Here is an 18,850-nt window from a genome sequence, read left to right as displayed (position 1 = left end):
TTGTACTGCTCTCATTTCTTAATCAAAGCGTTGTGTTGTAATAAATGGAATGCTTCACTGAAACCTCAGTACTCTGTATCAACTTGATTATCTTTAGCAACCAAATTTCTAATCTTATTAAAAATATATTAAGTTACCTTGATAAAATCTATTTCTGATACACCCATATTGACTGAGACTAGTTTTTTTTAACTCTCTTTTGATTCTTTGTACGTTCAGTCTCCTATCAGCCATCACATCATCTTTTTCCAGTGTTATTATGAGAGCAGGCCTGCAGTTATTGACATCATCCAATTTTCCCTTTTTAAATATCAGTACCTCAGTGGCCTTCTTCTAGCCTTCAGAAAACCTCAGTATTTTAAGAACTACTAAAAAGTAACAATAATAATACAAAAAAATTAATTGCTTCAGATTATTTGAAGCAAATATTTAAGGTTACTGATCTCAAAATGCCCAATTTTAAAGACCACTTAAGATTTCTTTGCTTTAATATGGAGGTTGAATATATGTCATGATCAGGAGATGAATAACAATTCACCCTGTTTCTCCTCACGACACAGCGCATTGCTGTATTAATATTTACACACCTCCCATTACCATCTGATAATTCCCTTTATTCTGAAACTACTAATAGACGAAGTCTTCTGTCTATATCTTAGCTCTTTTGGTCAATGATTTTTTTTTAATTTTATTCTTTGCTTCTCTCTCAGTTTTAGGCAGTTATTAGTTTATGTTCATTGTTCTTCACTTCTCCTTCCCTTTACCTTAATCTTGTTTCTGTATTACTGTTCAGTTCCCTTTCTTTATAGTTGCCTTCCTTTCCCCGCTAAACCAGGCTCTTTATTAAATCCACATAGACCTTTCTATCAGGTATGGAAGTGGTTTTTGGACATCCAGTAAAAGGTTGTTTAACAGTTCCAAACTGCCATTTACACTTTTGTCTTTGATTCCTCTCTCTGGCTTGATATGTCTTTTAATTATTTTCAGTTATGTGAAATGGTACTTTAAAAGCACCAAGTACATATATTGCATTTTGGATGCCGTCCTGACTAGTCTAGCCAGCCTTTCTCCAAGAACATTGATTTCTCTTCTACTGAGATGGAAGCCATCCAACCCCTGCAGCACGATATCACAGATGGCAAAGCAATTTTTTAAAAAAGAAAATCTTTTCTGTGTATGACTTAATTGATTAGCTATTAAAGGTATTACTGTAAATTCATTGCTGTCTGGATTTTTTGCTTTGCCTTTCCTTTCTCTTTTGTTACAGGATATGTAACCTCTGACAGAAATATTCTACTCTTTCAGCACTTGCTTTAGCACCATTAGGAGTTGGCAAAGTGGAATGTCCTGTCTAGAACAGTGATCATATCACTTGAAGGACTGGTTTAATCTTATTAATCTTAGAATCACTTTTCATCTCCTGGCTCTCCCAAGACAGAAAAACTCTATTTGTATGCAACATGTCCCATGCATAATGCAATCTCTTAAGGAAAGAGCCCCATTCCACAAATCATGTCTGAACTATGTGAATATAATTTGTCAGACGGGTGCTCAGAGGTTTTTCTGTCATTTTCATACTGATAAAATGACTGTATAACTTTAGCCATGCTGAGTTTACTCTGGGACTCTGTTACTGAAACCTTTCTCTGGGTTAAAATTCTTCAATGTCGGAAGGAAAATCTACAAGATGATTCCTAAGCGTACCGCAGGAGTCTGAAGCTCCTACCCTAGTGGACTAATGCTCAGCCAGCACAGCCAGTGGAGGCCAAGAAGGCAATTCAGTTCACCCTAAAGTACCTCTCTTTTCTCAGTAATGGTTAGTTTAATACACTAAAAAATTAAACCCCAAGACAGATGAAGATAATGGGGCATTTTTGAAACTGAAAAATGCCAGGGAAGACTTGGAACTTTTTCACTATTATCTTGTGGTTAAGCTCACAGCAGAAAGAACTTCCCAGTTCTCTCATGAACTTGCTTTACCTAATGCTTGATTTGACAAAAACTTCAGTGTAGGTCTATCGCTAACACAACATCATAAAAAAAAATCCTTGCGATTTTAGTGTCTGAAAGCACATGCATAAAAATGGCTACAACCATGAAGTGAGAAATGACATTTCAGACAACTTTAATAATGCATTGCTCTTGACTTACATCGCTTATCAGTTACTTGGTAGCACAGCAAAATATTAGTGTGTTAGGGGATCTTGATTTTAATTTTCATTAGGAAGGAAAATGAACCAAGATAATGTTAATGAAGCCAGCACTGGGGGTTTCCCACCTGAATGTCAGCATTGTTTCACATCTAAGAATTAATGCACTTATTTTAAGAACTTATTCCACTTTTGGAGGAAACAGCAAGATAGGTATGGAACAGCTACTGTCTGGAGAATCACTCGAAGTATTTAATGATCCAGGTGATCATTAAATAAACTGTTCTAATAAACTGTAAATAATATAATTTCTGGTCCTTCTGAAAGGAGACAGTTAAAACTTATACAGTATGTAGCTGTTACATTGCATTTGATTTAGGCAAAAGAACTACAGTAGGAAAATTTGTGAGGCCAGGTGCAAAGTTTATAATCACAGAAGACATTAAAGAGCCATTTCTGTGCTCTCCTACTTCCTTTAATTTTTATGCCTGAGGAACATATCCATAACAGCCTTATCTTTCTGAGCTTAATGCCAGCCTGGAGACTGCACTCCTGCTGAAAGCAAAGAGATTTATTTCTCTGATTCCTAACTCAATGTTTATTTCTTCCTTCACTGTACCTCTTAGGTCTTCTTTAACTTGATCATTTTAGATGCCTAGGCTTCTGCAGCATCAGTCAGACTTCTCTACCTACTGCAGTTTCTATGCATCTTTTGTCACAAAAATTAGAGACTCACAACGAAATATGTTCAAATTTCAAATATGGAAAAAGCCACATTTGGCCCTTATCAAAACTGGAAAACTTACCAGGCCAGACCAAGTTACTTGTTCATTGATAGCTGCTGAGACCTTCAGACCTCTTTTCCCATGTTTACACATGAATCAGCATTTCAGAAATTTTATGTTGATTTACTTTCTCACTCTAAACAAAGCTTAGAAATTTGGAAATTACAGATATTTTAAATTAAAACAATGCAGACTGAAATATAATGTCATCAGGCTGTGTTATAGATTACATGGCTTTCACCAACTTCTGTTCATTATAACATAATGATCACAAATCTTTTTTGGTAGAGGCTGCTTTCTAACTTTGAAAGTTGGTATGGTTTTTAATAGCTTTGCCAGGGTTTCTGACCCTGGACCCTAGATTCAGACAGCCTTTCTTCTGTGCACCTACAGTGGTCATCGGTGTTACTGCACAATGAGCTGTATATGATGGAAATCACTACATTTATCTCACTAATTAATCCCTCTTTTCACTTTCAATCACTTTAGACTCAGTCTGGTTTTTGCACAATATCGTTAAAACCCAAGTCCCATTTAAAAAAAAAAGAGCACAGAAATCTATGTCTTATTGACAGCCAGCACGATTTAGCTTGCTCAGTGTCAGATTTGAAGCTGCATTCGGGCACTTATGTGCCAAGCTAGCCTTTCAGAAATAGCTAAATACTGAACCACACTAATCAAACTGTCAAAACACTACACAAGAGCACTTTCTAGACCCATTCAGTAAAGATTCCTTTCTAGCTTGTTAATTACCTAATGTGCATAGCAATCGTACAGGTATTCCAAAAGTTCAAAACACATGCCTGAGCAAAGGGAAACAAGAAAAAAGCTATTTGGAAGGAAGACATCTCCAGGTGTCTGCATTCCTCTCCAGGAACAGAGAACATCTGCAGAAGTGAGACAGAGTGGGGGTGACTTCAAGAAAACATGGCACTAAGTGGAAGGATTAATCTTCTTCAAACTTCCTTTGCCTCTGTTCTTCCTGATGTAAACTCTCCTGGCCTGTCATTTGCAGGAGGATTAAGTTGATGTTCCTGTTTTGAATCACGCTACTGGAAGATGTTTGACCTCCTTCTGTGTAAAAGTTGATGGATCCTTTTTAATAAATCTGCTTCCAACTGGGCTACACAATAAGGGTGCAAGGGAATGAAACCTGGGGGTAAGCAGAGAGGGTACAAGAGCATATGGAAACTTTGTATAAAACTTATGATGTTAACATGACTTCTTTCACCTAAGGAGAACCTATAAACTTACCTATTTTCTCAGCCTACAAATTCCTTGGTATTTCCCTGGGGACGGCTGAATGGTTCAATTCAAAGGATTTTTTTAATTCTTGTAACTCTAATCTTCATCATTATTTCTAATTCCTCAGTACGAAAGTAGAAATATTGATGATCTAATACGTTTTACAGAGCAGCACACAGCCTTCTTTATGGCACTTACATCATTATGTAATATATTATAAAGCAACTTGCATGTTGTAAAACTCATTAAAAAGATATATTTTTTCTCTTAGCTTGAGTTCACGATGGCCAAAATTGAGGTGGAAAGCTATTAAAGTTCCAGAAATCCTAGCAGTACACGTTCCTTTCAAATGTTCTTTTCTGCCCTCTTGCTTGGTGTTTTCTGTCACATTTTCAGTATTTCTGATGTGGGTCTATTGAGAGGTAATTTCTCAGCACGGCAGCTGAAGTAAGACTCCGATGGGATTAGTAACCCAACCTTATAAATTGTTACCTGGTTTCTGTCATTTACGCTGATTTGGTCAGGACAGTTGCTAACTGAATGGAAGTGGTGTAAACCAAAGTGAAAAAAGAATGATACTGAAATATAATATAAAATATAAATTAAACTTTTGTCATAAATGATTGGATACATTTTAAAACTTGTCAGTGCTTTATTGACGGTGAGCTACTAGGCACTTTGTCTGGGAAAGCTCCAGAAAAAGGTAGCACATTGAGCATTTTTAAAATTAATTTAGCGTTTTTAGGCTCTTACTGTTTTCAGCACTTCTCAGGTTCCTCTGTCTGCTACTTTCTTGTATGCTGTCTATGCACATCTTGTGCTGATTTTGTGGGATTTTTTGGCTGCAAAAGTAGACAATTACCAGGGCACATGCTTAGCGCTCTAGTGGCTGGGAAAATTAGGGACTGTCATTACACTGAAACACCAGCAGGAACACAGTTCAGTTCTGTCCCCGTTGAAACTAGTTGATTTCAGAAGAGCTGTGTTTCAGACGCAGACTCTAATTTGTTCTGCTGAAAATGGCCACCCCGCCAACAGCATCCTACTTCACTTGTAATTTAAGAACCAGCATAGCCTGTCAAGCCTAGCAGCATGGAGGCATATCCTGCTTTTGCAAGGGTGGAGCAGACATTGCTTAGCTGAGAGCAGCAGCTCCCTGTTCTCTGTGCTGGTCAGGCCAAATTGTAATACCAACTTGCTCATACAGGCAACACCAAAATGTTATTGTTGTGTCTTCAGCTTAAAATGGAGATAAGCAGAAGTTAAAAGACAAGCTGTGTTGCACAATTAATTTACATACTTTCTCAGTCATTTTTTAATGAGTTTACTGAAGAGATCTTGTCTTCACCTGAGCACATAAACACCCTCTCATTCACTACCTGAATACTCCAGGTTTCTACATGAATAGGATGGGAGGATAGGAATAGGATAGGAAGCAAAACCGAGGTGAGTCTTTTCACTTGCCCAAGCCTTTGCTGTTGAGATTAATTTCTTACTGACAGTCAGAAAAAAACATAAACTCCAGGTATTCAGAGAAGAGCAAAAGCAGAGGTATAAAGCATGTCTTTACATAGGATTCCCCTTGGTGGACAGGGAGATAAATGATGAAACATATTGCAGCATATTTAGAACAGGAGTTTTGTTTCTGCTTTCTGGGAAATATCACTGCTGATTAAAAGCAATGCAGCTGCTTGGAGAGCAAAATAGATCCAATAAACTACAGGCCATACCCTCTCAGTGCTAATTAAGGTGTTAATTAAGAAATGTTATCTTGAGGAGGTGTAATTGAGGGAAGGAATTCTTCACACATTTTTGTGTACCAGTAAACCAGGGATAAGAGATGGTAGTATTTTCAATCCTGAGTTTTTTAATGAGAAGATGGATGCAATTTATTGCTTTAACTAACCACCCTGCATATAGAGCCATTTGATTAAAAAAAAAAACCCACCTCCACCTACTGATACAAGAAGTCCAGTCTTTGTGACTGTAAGGAGAAGAAGGGGTACTTTTATGATTTTTCTCACTGCTTGGTTTGTATCAGTCAAAATGAATTTTGGGACTGTGGTAGATCTCCCCTACAGCTGCCTCAGCAGGAAAGGTGTTTTGGTGGTTCTCAGTCTCCCTATATCATCATGAAGCAAAAAAGTCACTTCACCTCAAAAGACAAGTGAGTACAAGGGAGACATCTTATGCTTCCTTTCATGTTCTGCTAAACCTGACAGATAGGAAACCTGTGGATTTGAAGAGATGGGATAAATTATCTGTTTTGAGCTTTCACAACTAATAATAACTGTGCTAATTTTCCATAAAAAAATTATGATTCTGGTCTGAATTGTATCCCCATATGTAATGGATATACATATAATAAAAATCATAGAAAGACTACTGTTCAGGTGAGGGATGGGGCGTGATGAGTAAAAACAAAAAGATCACACTAAACACCCATAATTTCCCCTGCCTATAAAATGGAAACTGGCCCACAAAGTTTGCTTCTTTTATTTTTATGTTGTTTTTTTTTCTCTGCAGTTCTCTAATCCATGTCAATCTCTAGTAACTCGACTGCAGCTAACTGAGTCAAACAAGATTTATGCGGTGCAACTGAGGCCACAAAACGTTTCAAACACAATTTTTATACAGATGTAATGGCTTTAGGATGTCTGCAAAGAGGCTGCTCAGATGGAGCTGAGTTCAAGCCAGCGAGTCTGTCCTGCTCCCTGGAATTGGTGCCTATTGCAAGCCCCTGAGATGGGACACTCAATTTCCTTTCCGATGTGACCCATCTGTAGACACCTTTTTTTTGGATTCACTGGAAGGATGGGAATTGCTTCTACTATCCTCCTTCTCCTTTGTGAGACCATTGCTCTGCTGAGAAGCCTGTTTAGGAATCAGGTATCTCCCGGCCTCTGTTTTTCTCCACACAGGCCTGTGTCAGGCTGGCAAGCCTTTTTTTACTTTTTTTTTTTTTTTTTTTCCTTTTGACATTGGCTTGGAAGCTGGCCGTTTTCATTTATTTATTTATTTATTTGTTAGTTAGTTAGTTTATTTATTTATTTAACTGCGAACGGCTTTCTCCTATTTATTTCCCAGCTCCTGTCAGCAGGGCTTAGCTGCGACTCACCCTGCCGCCCAGGAGAAGTTTCTCCTCCCTCTGTGCCCCTCTTCCTCAAGAATCCTCCGCCGTGCGGCAATTAATTAAGAACAAGGGTAAAAGCTCGCAGTGCTGGCTCCGGACGATAGCAAAGGCCGGAGGAAATGCCACTGAAGGGGAATTTTCCTCCCTCCGCGGGGCCGGCGCGGCGCCGCTGTCCCCGCCACGGCCGCCCCTCGCCCGCTGCACCGCGGGCGGCCTGTAGGGGGTGCAAGAGCTCCACTGAAGCCGCGCCGGCCCCTCAGGGCAGCCCCCGCCCGGAGCCGGCCTCCATCGCCCCGCGGAGCCCGGCGACCCCCGGGCCTGGCCCTGGCAGCGGGCAGCGCTCCGGCACGGGTCGGGCCGGCTGTCCTGAACCCGCAGGTGCGAGTGAGTCCTCAAAGGGGAGCGAGTCGCTGCTCACCCCGCGGCTCTGTGCGACCCGAACCCCCCGCCCGCCGCAGGAGCGCGGCGAGGGTCGCTTCGGCGGGGTGCGGCAGAGGGGGGTCTGCCCCGGCAAGGAGTGGCGAACTAGTTTCTTCCCCAGGAAAGAGTGATCGAGGGTGTGTTTGCTATGCAGGGGGAATAAAAATTTAAAAAAAGGGGGAAAAAAAAAGGAGACGAAAAGGGGAAACAAAGTAATGTGTGTATAAATGTATATGTGTGTGTGTATATATGTAAATATATATAATGAGAAAGCACTTTTAATGAGGATTTTGTTTATAATTATAATTTCAGCTAGTATTTTATCTGGGCAGTCCTATGAAAAATGTCTATCTCTCTTTTTTTATTTTTTTCCTTTTTTTTCCTTTTTTTTTTCCTTTTTTTTTTTTTTTTTTCCCCCTTGTGTATTACCGTTGCTATTGCTGTGTTTTTAAGCAGCGGTACATTTCAGTGTGGAACTCCGTGCTGCCTTAATGCCGCTGAGGGGCCCGCTCCGCCTAAGTGATTGTCACTCAAATTAGTCCCATTGTTTTGTGATATATAAGTCGCCTTCTATACTGCCTGGATTAGTCAGTTCAATGGCAGTGACAAACATGGATTGTTTGTTGTCAGAGAGGGGATTCTCACATGGGAAAACACATGTACATCCAGTCGGGACACATGCATTTCTCACCAGAGGGAGAGGGGGAGAGATTTAGCAAACTGGTATTTATTGCTTGTTCTTGCATGCGTGTTTTGTGCGTTGGGTATCACAGCTTGACAACAGGAAATAAAGTATTGAAGAAGTGTTTGGGCACGTAAAGATGCAGCTCTCAAAGGATTAACAGAGCTCCTCGGCAGTTAAAAGTATGAACTGATTATTTATAGCTCTGAATTTTGTAACACTGAAATTAGGGTTAAGCCTGAAAATAACAGGTACAAAAGGGAAGATCCAAATCTGTGCAGCCTGAGTTGGCAACCTATAAAGGGAACTAAAGCCAACGGAAGCTGTGTGAGGCACTTGAAAAAATCATTTTGTTCCCACAGAAGTGCAAAAGCATCAGGGGAGAAAATTAATTCAATACTTGTATTGCATGATACAATATCAAATAATTAGGAAGAAGGTTAAGAAACATTATATGGAGAGGACTTCCCCAATTAAACATATTTAACAAAACTGATAATCTTATGATGGTATATTATAGTAATTTTCTTAAATATTTTCAGTCTAAAAAAAGATTTTTTGCAATATGCTAACTTTAATATTTGCTATGGTCTAAAGTGTAATTCTTTCTCTGAAGTAAATTAATTTCTTAATGTGTATCAATACAGTCTATTTGGAAAAAGATAAAAAAAAACACCTAACAAAACCCAGTCAATTTCTCCTCACTGTTATTTGTAATTTTATTCCAGAAGAAAATTATGAATTCAGAAAAGCTTCCAGAAATTGGTTTTCTGTAGGTAAGCAAAGCTGGAAGAGTCGTCTCTGCAAATCTGTAGTGCCTTCAGTTTCTCCAAGATTCCTGTTGAATAATTAGGTAAAAACAAACAAACAAAACAGTTAAAACAGTTTTTGGCTATCAGAACAAGGGAGATCTTACTTTAACATTAAAAGCGGCCTCAGAAACTTTTACGTTAAATGCTCTGTTATGTCTCTCACAGAAAATGGATTTTCTCAAAACTGATCAGACCAAAACCTAAGTGAATAGTCTAAATAAATTTTCCCCTGTGCTTTTCTTATTTTCCCTTTTGCAAAAACTTCCTGTATTCTCTTCTTTAATAAATACTTTCAAAAAGCCCCTTCTGTTTTAATCTAGCATATTTTCATACACTAGAAAACAAATGCATTTTCTGTGGTCATTTGTATAAAAAACTAGATATCAAATCAGTAAAATAAAAACCAAATCACTTTATACTCTGTTTCTTTGGGTTTTCAAAACTATGCAAAACCACTGGAATTTAATTTTTTTCCCCTCTTGATTGCAAATCCATTACAGAAATTTTTTTTCCCTTCCTAGGTAAATAAGAAATTTGATCCATTTATCAACATGAGGATAAGGCAAGGAATAAAAAGAGGAATGAAGTTCCTGGGTCTGTCTGTTTGAATCAACAGGACTGGTGCAGTATGAATTGGGGCTTTTGCATACACATGTTACCTGTGACAGTTCCATGGGATGTTCTGTGCATTAGCATATATAGCCACAGTCTCAGTTGGATCAAGAGTCAGTTTCTTTATTGGTTTTGTGTGGGAGAAATGCTGCTTTCAAATGCATGGTTTTTATTACATCCCAGAATTTTATCTGTAGTTTTTGTTTTGGTTTTTTTTTCCTTGAAGTTAGAATTGATCCCCATGTGCATAATTTCATTTTTAATTTTTCCTCAGAAGCTGCAATAAAGAACATTCAAATCTTATTTATTAATAGCAGTTGCCTCATGATAAAACTTTTTTTTTTGACAAGGCGACACAGGCTTTTCTCTAGGAACTACTCATGTTAATGACATTGGCTTCAGAGAAGAAAATAATTCAGGATGAATCATGAAGTTATTAATGATTTACTAGATGAAAACACACCAAAATAGATTTATTTTTTTTTTTTCTCGCAACTTCTATTCTAAGTTTTTTTTTTTCTTGCTTTACATTGAGCTTGTGAGCAGAAAGCATTAGTGGGAATTTCATCTTGATTAAAGATTGACGTGCATAACTCTTCGTGCACCGCAATGAAAATATGCCCCTTGGAGCAATGGCACTCGACCTTTAACAATCGAAGAGCCATTTAAATCACAAGAGGCACGCAAGTCAAAAATACAAAACCGCGTGTGACCATTTTATGAAAAATTATGAATGAATGCATTCATCAAAAACAGTTAAGGAAATCCTGAAGGCACTGTGCAATTTGTGTCTTAGGGCAAAGTAATTGATTGTGTAGGTTGTATGTTTTTACAAGGAGGAAAAAAGAAACTTTACATACGTAAATGGAAGGAAATGGTGAAAGATATCATCCAACAAGTTTGCAGAATAGCTGAAAAGAAACAGAACTGAGCCAGCATGTCATACGATTTCTCACTCAGACCCATGATAAAAGCTCTGTATAGGCCTCTGAAGAATGAATTCCATAGGTCAAGTACCACTGCCATTAAATACTGTAGGTGCTGAGATTGTTTTTATTTCTTTACTGTTCCTTTTGAAGTTATTCAGTGTGTGAATATCAAGTAACATTTTTAATGCTGTGATGATAGATTCTGTTTTTTACAGTGTATTTTGCAACTAGGACAGCCTTTCCATTGCTGAATGCAGATTTGGCTGTAGGGAAAGGCAAAACTCCCTTCTTTGATTGTATTCAGTTATCTAACCTGAAAATCGCAGCGGCATATTCTGCATTGGTTCCATACGGTAAATTCCCATTTGATTTCCAGAGAAAATCAGTGCAAAGGCTGAGTCAAGGATTGCAATAGCAATCCAGAGAGGGAAAGAAATTCTTCCTGTATATGCTGCTGCTGCAGGCTGCTACACCAGGTTGTCAGTTCTGAAGCACAGAGCCAAATTCAGCCTAGTGCTATCTTTTTTTCAGACCTTTTTGAACTCAGTGACACTATGGAGGGTAAGAAATTTGGTTTTTACTTACTAGGAAGCTGTTTAATGTGTGATGTATGGCAAAAAAGTACCAGCTATGAAATGCAAATGCAGAAAAATGGCATGACTGTTTAACTCCTTGTTACTTTGCAATCCTATGGACAAAAATTGGAGCTGACATTTCTCTTTGATCTGGTTTACCCATCTCGCTCTGCTGCTATCAGCGGTGTGTGACAGCAGCAGACATTAGCTAGGAAAGAGGGAATAGGGAAGAAAGAAATGTAATCCTCCCCATGGCCTTCATGGGAGAATAGTGAATTAGAGCCAGACGTTGCTCTTTTAGGTGGACTTAAAAGACAATGCCCTTCTCCCAGCAACTTTATGTGCATGCCAGGATATTGGGGAACTCAGTCAAATAGACTTATTTATTTGAAAAATTAATAAATCAAGGCAAAAAGACAGAAGACAAAATTGAAAAAGTTGAATACACCTGAACCCATGCTGAAAACTTGATGTTTTGTTTCATTCTGCTTAGATTATGTAATAGAACTCAGGGTGTGCATCTTGTCCATGAGAATATCTTCCTTTCGAGTTTTGCCATATTTTTTGGTCTCTGTAGCAGAAAAGGGGAATGGAGCAACTTTGCTTCTTTGCCAGAGGATGGAGAAACTTGCCTCTAGTAGACTATTCATTTCAGCTTCAAGGGGTGGTGTGCTGAAATGGATAATAGTATGCGTTGATAAAATTGTAAGTGGGAGAAGGTTGAGTGGAGAGCAGCTTTCAGCATTTCAGTACAATGTTTTCAAGGCACCTAAAGAAGGTATCAGAAAGCAGATTTAAACCACCTACACAAAAAAGAATGTTATCGACTCTTTAACAGAGAGAATATGAAAAACAGTGAATGCTCCCAAGAAACACAAGTCCATTCATGTTAAAGACTGTCCAGCCTTTCTTAACTTCTGCCAAATGCCCATTACTCCTCTTAGTTGGAAAAAATATTTATTACCAACTGTCTGATCAATATGGTGGTTCTGATGCTCCTTTTGTGACTTCAACGTTTTCATTATGGGTTACTCAAAACTTAATTTCTAAGACTCAAATTCATCATGCTTTCTCTAAGGGTCTACTTGTGTTAATAGTTCAAGAAAGGAAATACAAAACATTATTTTATATTTCTAATGTATATTTAATTTAAAAAATGTTTATGTTAACATAGCTGTGCTGGTACTCTGCTGATCATATCTCAGCTTAGGCATGGTTTCTAGTACAGAACATTGTATCCCAAATAATGTAAATTGTTTATCTAATTCCAGCCTATTTTTTTTCTGCTATTCTTCATTTTCATTTTCCTTACATTTAAAGAACATTAGAAACTATTGGAAGAACTAAAATAATACTAGCCATTTAAAATTACAAATACTTTTCTCTGTTTTGCCATAATTTCTAGCTTGTTACACAGTCTTATTTACTGAAGTTAAGCCCTATATTTGGTTGGTTGGACAATCAAGAAAGAAAAAGAGACAGTAAACATCTTGTCCTTACGAGACTTGTAGCTGTTTCTTCCAGTGATCTTTGTAATCAAGGGCACGGAGAAAATCAAGGCACTGAATACTATTCTTGCCTGACTCCTTTACTGGTAAAATAAGCCTTCAGGAATCCCAGGCCTCTGAGGACACTGGGGAGAGTCTGGAGAAAGAAAACCTTACCCTTTGTGAAGGATACACTTAAGTACACTAAATAAACTGGGCATAAACAGACCTGTGGGACCCAATAGGATGCTTCCACGAATGCTGAAGGAGCTGTCTGATGTCATCATGAGGTTGATTTTGATTATCTTTGAGAAGCTGTAGGCTTTTGGGGAGTTCCCTGACAACTGACAGAGCAAATGTCATCCTTTTCTTCAGGAATGGCAAGAAGAAGGTTCTAGAAAACAACAGATCAGTCAGCCTTGCTGATTATGTGCAATGCGTTGCAGAAACAATCCTGGAAAGTGTTTCTGGTCAGAAGAAGGACAAGATGTGATTGGGAGTAGTCAGTCTGGCTTTAGGAAGGAGAAATCATGCTTTATGAACATGATAGCCTTCTGTAACTACATGGCTGGCTTGGCAGAAAGCAGTGGCTGTGAAGCTTCCAGTTTTGCCATCTCTGACTTCTTCCATGACAATGTGATGCAGGACAGTGAGATAAAAGGATCGCTGATAAAAGGTGGATGAGTGGAGATCACATGCATGAAGGCCAGCAGAGTCTCATCACTAGTTCTTCATTCCAGAGGTTGCTAACGAGGCTAGTACTGTGCTGCATGGTCACTAATAACCAGGATGATGGGATCCAGTGCACCCTTGGCAGATTTACATGAAAAGTGATTGATACATGAAGTGGCTGCACTGCCATTAAGCGGGATCTTGAGAGGTTACTGAAATGGGCCAGTGTGAATCTCTGGACATGAATAAAAGAAAATAAATGCCAAGCCTTACCCTTGGGGAGAAATGAAACTCCAGACACTCCCATGAACAGGCTGGGGTGACTGACTAGAAAGCAGCTTTGCAGAAAAGGCTGCAAGGCTCCTAGTGGACACTGAGTAGAATATGTGCCACAAATTTGCCCTTGTGGCAGACAGCCAGTGATAGCCATTCTGCTTTAGAGCTTCACCAGCAGGTTAAAGGGGTGATTCTTCTCCTCAGCCATGCTGAGAGAACATCTGGACTTTTGTGTCCAAGTCTAGGCTATCCAGTGAAACAGAGACTTGGACATGCAGGAGCAAGGCCAATGAAGGGTTGCAAAGATGCTGAAGAGATTGTAGCCTCTGACATATGAGAAGCTAAGAGAGATGGGATCAATTAGGCTAGGGAAGGGAAGGTTCAGGAGCAAATCTTACTAATATATGATAGAAGGGAGCAAAGAAAATAAGAGTCAGACTCGTCTCAATTATATCCACTAAAAGCTGAGAGGTGATAGGCACAAACTGAAACACAGAAAATTCTACTTAAATGTAATAAGAAAAAAAAACCACTGTAATGGAGATTGATCACTTGACCAGACTGTCCAGAGAGGTTGGGGAAGTGCTCATCCTTGGATATTCTAAAAAATGAAGCTAGTCAGTATCCTGTTTTAGCTGACCTAGCTTTGTGAAGTGGTGTTGAACTGGATGATCTCCAGAAGTCTTTTCAAGTCCTGAAGCTTCTGTGATTCTTTGAGAATAGGCAGCTATACCCACTTGAGAAGTAGCTTCAATGAAATGCTATATGGGAAAACAAGGAGTGTTATGTGTGCTACTCAGGAGAGTATTGCATATGGTAGTGATGACCAGGGGCCACAATAGGACAACTACAGTAACAGAGGTTTTGCTTGGTGATGTGCCATACTACATGGACATGTCATATTTTGGCAGTGCTCCTCCCTGGTGTGTGTGTAACAGGGAAAGAAGTAACACAGATTTCAAAAGTCCAAAAATTTCAGTGGGAGATCGTTGTTCAGTGACCTGTATCTAGAAAAGAGTCCAGGTCTAGCCTCAGGACTTTGATCTGGAAGTACATACAGAACTGCAGCTGAAAAAATCTGGTGGGGGTTCAGAGACAGCTTACCAGTTCTGGGTCTAGGTAATCAAGTCTGGATGCATGAGTGAAAAAAGTGCATCCAAAGGGCTGGGAGGCAGTGACAAACAGAATCACGTGTCAAGGAGCACAGTGTATAGCTGCAGCAGGGGGAGTTGCATCCCTAGAAGCAACTGATCGAGACAGTGGCATATTTGAATGGCAAAACTGAGGCAAAACCCCAAAAATATGCTCCTTCAATATACTAAAAGAGAAATAGTGAACAAATATATGGGTATATCAATGTGATCAGTTCTAATACCCTCATCTTAAAGGGTGCCCTGAATTGGAGAGAAGACCCGCAGCAATTATTTGAGGCCCAGGAGGAGACATTTTACTACAAGAACATTAAAGATCATCCTGCTTATTGTATTAAGAATGTCAGAGGTGGTTTGATCTCACTGCAAAAGTAATGTCAGGAGAGATAGTGTAGGATACTAAAGTCTCTTTAATCTAGTAGAGAGAGACATAATTAGAACCAATGACTGGAGGCTGAGGCAAGGCAGAGTCATCTGAGAAATCAAGTGCACAATTTCACAGTAGGTCTGAGAAGCCCTTGAAACACATTATTGGAGTGGTGGCTTTTCCTTCTCATGGCGTCTTCAGTTCAGGACTGGATGTCTTTCTGGAAGATGTTTCTCTAAGCTATTGGGCTGCCTACAGTGAAAACAAGATAAAAGGCAGGCTTGTTATTAGTGAGGAGGTCAGTTTTGCCTGATATTGGATGCCCTACTGGGGAATGAAGCTCTCTATCCCATTATTGACTGTGTGATATTCTTTAAGATTAACTGGACGGTACAGCAAAATGAATGCTTTTGTCCTTAAAATCTATGGTTTACATTAGAGGAGTGAAGGACTCTTCACTGGATATTTCTAATCTTTACTGTCCTGCCCTGCTCTGCTCAAACAGCTGTAAGGCAACATCACAGCCACCAGCTCTATGGCCTGATCTGGTTGTCTTCAAACAGCAAGGGTTATGTGTGTTAAATGTATTGTAAATATTGTATAAACTGAGTTTAGAAATGCAGAACTCAAGGAGCAGTTCCAAGGTACTTCAGAATAGTGTATAATGCTTACATAAAGATGATAGAACTATTATGCTCTCTATAAGAATGAATCCATTTTAATGCAAGGTGTCAACAGGTTAATATTTTATAGCATAAATACTGGCAGAGAATCCCTGCATTCTTCTCTACTTACATTTTCATGAGCTCAGTAAACTGAAACAATAATCTTAATAATAATGAAAAACAAGACTAAATTACAAGTTGCAGAGGCTATTGTCAATTTTACAAATCCAACAATAGCCTGCAGGGTTCCAGGTTTGTTTCTAGCTGCTCAGGAAGCTTGTGTGATTTGCTCACATATTTTTTCTTATACCCCAGAGCTGTGCATCTGCTGGAGTCAGGGATCTAATATTCTCTTTGAACTTCCTTAGCATCCTAGTGCATGCTGTGATCTATAATTAGTGCGTGCACACAGACACACACACCAGCTGCATTAACTCATAAATGGCAGAAGCTTTGCTGTGTCCATCACCTGGTTGAGGTGCTGCACAAGAAGAATACAACTGTTGCTCTAACCTTGAGGGAGAAAGTCTGCTCTTATGACTTGTATCCTTAGGGGGATACAAAAACAGAAAACACAACTTTTTGCTTTTAAGGTGTGATACTATGATGCAGTTTTCCAGATGTGAAATACCTGGGATCAAGGAGGCGATCATAAATTGCACAGAAACCTGAGCTGTTTCAGGTTAAATTGTTGATAAAAGACATGATTGCTAATGCCCCTGGAAAACCAAGGTGCTTTGTTTGTCCATAGGGCATCATGGCTAGAACATGTCAATATTATCACCTCTGGAAAGAGATCTTTAGAACCAGAAGATAGATTGCTGGGTTTTTTTTGTTTCTTTTGTTGTTAAAAACCCAACCAACCAAAAAACCACCAAACAACCAACCGAAAAATAAAGAAAAAAACCCACACACACCTCCAACCAACTAAGCATATAGCTACTTGGAATAAGTGGGATAAGAATGCAGGTGAGTCTGATAAGTTGTGCCATTTGTGGGCATTCTTTCTAGAGACATCTAAATGAGTCCTACCCACCTATCTAAAACAACTGAATACAAGTCACCAAATTCCATGGCAGTTTCCATTTGCACAGGAAACTGAACTCTCAAAAGGCTGCCAGGTGCTCCACTGTGAGCATTTAATAGGTTTCTTGGGGAAGAGCAACACTTGTTGAATAATTGTTTGCAATTAGGAGTGCTCTCGTATCCGCTAATGACGGTGATTCACACAAACCTGCATTTGTTTTGCAGTAATGAGAAAGACATTAAACACCTCATATCCTTGAGATTGCCAGTTTCAATGGCAATAAATAAAATAAAGATAAATAATAATGGTAGGAGGGGAGCAGATATATGGAGGGGCACTGATCAGAGATTCATCATGGCATATAAGCAGAAATGTGGAGGGATCATGCCTGCATGAATTCGTAGATTTTAACATTTTAGTTACATGCACCTAAAGAATCATGTTCAGTCCTATTTAGCAACATAGCTATGGACCTGTATGCCAATATTGTTGGGGATATCACAACATCTATGTTGGAAACTTTTTTTGAGAGACTGAAGAAGAATATCTGTTACAGACCTTTGTGATGTTAAACTGTAGTAATAAGAGTGCCAAGCAGAAGGCTACGTTCCCAACAAGGAATTCACTGGTAAAACTGCATTAGTGTCTTAAAAGTCTAAAATAATTGCAAGGCAAGGTATTCATGTTCCTGACACTGGTTTTATTATTTTGACATGCTACTGAATTGTGCCAGGCTGTAACTAAAGTATGATATATATTTTTGTGAAAATTACAATAGTTTGCTATTTACCAAGATTACCAGTTTGCTATTCTGTCAACTCTTGGAAAATCTTGGAAAATCAAAGATTTGGAAACTTCCTGATGAAGAAAGCATACACTGTTACTTCCCAGATTATTAGATAACCATTATTCAAGCTGAGTTTGCTTGTGCTTTTAACCTTTCTTCTCTGACACAATTAGCAGGACTTTATATACATATTTTTTTATATTTATAAACAAAAGGAGAAACAGAATGTGATTCCAAAAGTTCAGGCCTCTCTGGTTAGCAGATGGCCCAAAGTTTAGTAAGACTTCTGTTAGAGTTTCTGGTGTACAGTCAAGCATGTGTGTTTAGTTTTGCAGGGTGGACAAGAGCAATTGCATATTCAGCGCACTGTAACCATATTGTTCCAAGAGATAACTATCACAGAATTGCACTTTGATTTAAAACCAGGACTGAATGCCCAGGTGTCACAGCAAGATCAGAAGATACCAATGGATTTCTGGAGCATACCTGAAATTCTTCACTTACCAGCTCCATCCCACCTCTGAGTGTCATGCAGGCCAAGCTCACCTTAGGGCCGGCAGAGAGGACCTAAGAGTGATGTATTGGTTGGGTTTCCTCTCATCTGGGATGTAATCTAACTCATGTTAGATTAAGCACATTTTAAGGGTATGGTGAAATGCAGTCAATGTGATCTGTAATCACAGGATTCTTAACCTACTTTACCAGCTGCAACTTTTACACAATTAATATATTAGGCTATATGTGTCCAGGTTAAGGTTCTACCCTCTCCAACTAGCTTCAGCTAGTATTTAGAACAAAAAATGGCCATTCATTGCAATTATTTATTTAGAACAAAGAAACCAAGATGTGAGTACACAAAGAAATAAAACTGTCAGAAGGCTGGTGGATTGTTTGTTTTGGGGGTGTGGTATTGATTTGTGGGTTTGGTAAGGGTTTTAAAATTTTTTTTGTTTGTTTGTTTGTTTTTTGTTTTTTAGAAAACTATCTTCAATAGGAAGGCTATCTAATGGCAAAGGAAGAAATATAGGTTTTGTCTTGTGCTGTTCAAAGTAAATGCAGGGGTGCAGGGAGGTCT

Source organism: Melospiza georgiana, chromosome 1 (assembly GCF_028018845.1).
Source record: "Melospiza georgiana isolate bMelGeo1 chromosome 1, bMelGeo1.pri, whole genome shotgun sequence".
In the NCBI taxonomy this organism is placed as follows: domain Eukaryota; kingdom Metazoa; phylum Chordata; class Aves; order Passeriformes; family Passerellidae; genus Melospiza; species Melospiza georgiana.
Note: the sequence above shows the minus strand (reverse complement) of the source record.